The sequence below is a fragment of the Cyprinus carpio genome, unplaced genomic scaffold (assembly GCF_018340385.1).
Source record: "Cyprinus carpio isolate SPL01 unplaced genomic scaffold, ASM1834038v1 S000006655, whole genome shotgun sequence".
Taxonomy (NCBI): domain Eukaryota; kingdom Metazoa; phylum Chordata; class Actinopteri; order Cypriniformes; family Cyprinidae; genus Cyprinus; species Cyprinus carpio.
This window is the reverse complement of record NW_024879279.1, coordinates 577,621-582,143: the sequence shown is the minus strand read 5'-3', so window position 1 is coordinate 582,143 and position 4,523 is coordinate 577,621. Positions and strand designations below refer to the sequence as shown.

General features: G+C 38.6%; 1 long non-coding RNA gene across 1 annotated transcript; it reads left to right on the top strand.

Moving 5' to 3' along the window:
* Window positions 1-1,944: 1,944 nt before the first annotated feature.
* LOC122144374 lies at window positions 1,945-3,489 on the top strand. The gene is made up of 3 exons (XR_006159685.1): window positions 1,945-2,105; window positions 2,231-2,433; window positions 2,563-3,489. It is a non-coding gene; the product is annotated as an uncharacterized LOC122144374 (long non-coding RNA).
* The last annotated feature ends 1,034 nt before the right edge of the window (window positions 3,490-4,523 follow it).

Here is a 4,523-nt window from a genome sequence, read left to right as displayed (position 1 = left end):
ATGTGCTTCTTCTTGTCTTTGGGCTGGTTCAGGCCAGAGCACTTCGTCGACGTCACAAGCAATATTGTCCCTCCTGAGGCAATGGGGGAAGAAGCCTCTTGTGTGCCGTATCCAGCCCTGACATGATTCCTCACCTATATCACCACAGGCTAAATCCATGGCTTGCAGCAGATTTACTCTTGTGTAGGGTTGTCTATCCATAAACTTTCCATATCCACGAGGAGAACAAAAACCTCAATCGGATTCAGGAAAGGCGAGTATGGAGGGAGGTACAGGTTCATAAAATGACCATTGATGTTAAACCATTCCCTTACCTGAGCAGCTCGGTGAAAACTGACATTGTCCCACACTATCACATAGGTGGGAATGGGATTGTCATTTAGCTCTTGACCCTGCTGCTCTTGAACCTGCTGCTCAAATAAAATATCTCTTAGATTTGCAACAAATCTTAGAAGAAGCTGGGTATATATGGCCCGAGTGTAACATGGTGATGCAGAACACCATGGTTGCTGATAGCAGCACAGATTGTGACATTGCCACCTCGTTGACCAGGGACTTCAACAATGGCCCGCTGTCCAATCATGTTTCGCCCTCTCCTCCTCCTCTTCCTCTTTCTTGCCCTCCTCCTCCTCCTCTTTCTTGCCCTCCTCCTCCTCCTCCTCCTCCTCCTCTTTCTTGCCCTCCTCCTCGTCGCCCACCTCGCATACGCACTCGTCCTCTCACATTGTTTCTTCTATCCATTTTCAGACTTTCTCCTTCCCACCTTCAACAACCTGTTCGCTCTCTGAACTGGCTTATATTGGTTGTGTCACATCATTTGAAACCAGGTTAAATCAATTTTGAGTGGTTGTGTTCAATCAATGACACATGTTCTCTATGTGTATTTGATTGTTGCCACTTGTGTTTACCAGTATGGATGACATGTGCATTAGAGTGCAGAATGTGTTTTGAGAATGAGAATGTGTTTAGCGTTTTGCTGAAGAGTCTAAGTGAGATCTGCAAATTGTGTTTTACCATGTGAAATGGTTTAAGGTATTGACAACAGACTGCACAATTAGCTAAATAAGTTCAGGCAACTGAGAACTTTGTTCAGCCAATGGGTTTTAGTGTTTTAGCAATTGAGAAAAAATGTAATAAACACCATATAAAAGACAGCTAAATGTTATTGTGACAATGTTAATATAATTTAACCATTTCAATAAAATTAAAATTCATTAAATTAAATTAAAAGTTATAATATTTTTTAAAATAAATAATACAAAAAAACAAAAATAAAATATACAAACCTAATATAATCTGATAATTGGCAGTTCAGGGCTTGCTTTCTATCAAACTGTAATTCTACAAAAATACACAAAACCATTTACATCCATTTAATAGAGGCATCAATATTGGCATAAGTGACATTGGGCTTCATTCATAGTAAACTACTTAGTAAAAAGATGCTATTAAATGTTTAAAATACCAAATATTTTTAATTCTGTATGTTGTTTCCACATTACAGTTTTTTTTCAATTGCTTACACACTAAAATTAAAACTTTCCTACAATTAACAAAACCTTACACTCAAGAAGCAAAACACTGGCCTAGATTTGCACAACTGTAAGCACATTGTCAGCTTCACACTTTTTGCAAAACATTACACACAGTGATTTGCAAAACAATAAACACACTAGTATGCATTTGATGCAGAAATTTATCATGATGTAATTTCCTTGAAATTTCAAAGCAAAGTCTTTCAAATGAACACACCCATGAACCAATTGGTTAAACACAGCCACCAGGTGTGCACACACACTGCTGCTTAATTGTAGACACACCAATCAGGTTTAAGCACTATAAGAAGCAACAGGTAAGTTCACCTGTCTTCAAAAAAAATGGACGGTGTCAGAGGAAGAGGGAGAGTGCAGATGAGAGGGAGAGGGAGAGGGAGAGAGAGAGGGAGACCTAGAGGAGGGGTAGGACATGCACAAAGAAGAAGACAACCAAATCTGTGTAACGAATAAACCACAGACTAACACTGAGGGAGGCTGGACTGAGAGTACAGTCTAACCTAAGCAGGTACACCAGTCATCAACACAATCATCATTTCGTCAAGAGCACAGGTGAGAAACTTATCTTCTGTCAACAAAAAATCCATAGCTTACTGCATGTACTATATCAACAGTTTTGGTATCTATTTGTGTATCATTTTACAGTAAGCTACATGTATTTTGTTTGGCCAACATAGGATGGAACGTCGAGAACACCAAGGAGGGAGGGGCCCCATATTCACACAGGAGCAAGAGAGAGATCATAAACCTCATTTTTGGCCAATAATGCAATCAACCTTAGAGAAATTCAAGCCCATGTTGCCAATGATCACCAAATTTTCAATAATGTCCAACAGGTCTCTCTGTCAACAATAGCCCATATCCTTAAAAACATCAAGTGGTACGTTTTGTTTTCTGTCTGTAGTATTGTGTACTGCACACATAACCTTTTTACTGTACATGTAATTTTACTGTATAGCAGACCTACAGTATATTGATCTACACAATGTGATATTTTGCTGTATTTCAGAGAGTTTTGCAAATGGATGCGGAGGAAGTCCTGCATGAGTTTACATACATTGAGGCTGGATTTACCCTGACAACAGTGAGAAGAAGGGGAAGAAACATCATTGGCCACAGGGCTATTGTCAATGTACCAAGGCAACGTGGGGGTAACATTACCCTTTGTACACAGAATGGGGTCCTCCACCACCATGACAACTTGAGTCCTTACAACACTGACCTCAATCTTACATTTTTAGACTGATTACACAATATTATCACAGCAGCAAACCAAACATTGTCATCTGGGACAATGTAGCTTGCCATCATTCTGCTCTGGTCCAAAACTGGTTTCATCAACACCCACAATTTACAGTTCAATACCTTCCACCATACTCCCCCTTCCTAAACCCCGTCGAGGAGTTCTTCTCAGCATGGCAGTGGAAGGTTTATGATCTCCGGCCCTATGTCCAGATGGCCCTCATTCGAGCTATGGAGGAAGCATGTGATCAAATTGAAGCAGCATCCATACAAGGGTGGATACGTCATTCCAAAAGATTCTTCCAACATTGCCTTGCAAATGAAAATATTGCCTGTGATGTTGACAAGGCCCTGTGGCCAGATCCAGCTAGGCGGAGAGATGTTTAGGTTTTTTCATTTATTTTTTGGATATGTAATTTGTTACAGTATTACTGTAAGCTTACAGTACAATGGTACGTTCAGTAATACTGTATGAAAACTGGAAAATGTTTTGTTATGAATGTTTTGTTGAAATGTTCAGTATTGACTGACTTGAGTACATGAAAAGAAATAAATATTTTAATTAGTCTGCACAACTGGTGTCATGTGGTGTTGGTGAATTTATTTTTACACTTTATCTGTGTAAATGCTACAAGTGTTTTTGGTTGAGCACAGGAGTGTTTAACTGATTCAAACAGAATCAGACCATATGATGGTTGTGTTTATGTTATGACAAAATAAGGTTTTTATAAGACATTGTATAGTCTTGAGAAAAGTGTTCCATTTTGCAAATTATCTATGGTGTTGTGCTACTTTGGTGTAGTGTTGTGCTAATTGTGTGAAAGGGTTTGAAAAACCGGGCCCTGTTTTCAAAATTGTGCTTAAGCAATTGAAAAAAACTGTAATATGATAGAACATTTTATGTGCAGTCAAATGTTAAATAGAATCCATTGCTTTAATTACAGAAATCTGTATGATTGATTAATTATTTTTTAATCAACTGAATGTCCTTCTTAGATTTTGGTTGCACCAATAAGGATCAATGTTAGATCTAAAATAAATTAAGGCCCTGTCCACACGAACGCGGGTATTTTCAAAACCACAGTTTTTTCTATGCGGTTTGGCCATTTGTCCACACGCAAACGCAGCACCAGGTCACTGAAACTTAACATTCTCAACAAACTCAACTCCTGCCAGGGTGAAGATTGGCTTTAACATGGCTTTACGGTTGAGAAAATATCGCCACCTGTTGGCTTGACATGCTCTTGACAGTGCTTCAAAGCATGCTTTTGTGTTTTCATGTGGATGGAGATTTTTTTAAAAACGGAAGAAGGAAAAACTTTGTTTATAAAAATACTTGTGTATGTGTGGACATCGCTTAAAATTTATGTAGTAATTCTATTATATCAAACTTTAAACCATGTTCACAAATGTAAGGGATTGTCTGGGTTTACTATGCGGTTTAGTTCTGTGACCTAGTTTTCAGTTTGTTGCTATGGTTTCTCTTCAGTTTAGTTATGTGTTACACCTGTTGTTAATTTAGTTGATACATTTACCTTTGTATTTATGCCCTTTGTTCCATTCAATCCAACACAAACTAACACAATTCTTACTTAACATTTGTCACGGAGTCCTCCCTTATTAACCACTAGATGTCCTCCTTCCCCACGGTGTCTGTCACTTAATGAACCACATTACCCACGATCCCTGTCTCCTCATTGCACTCAGCTGTCACTGATTAGTAATCAT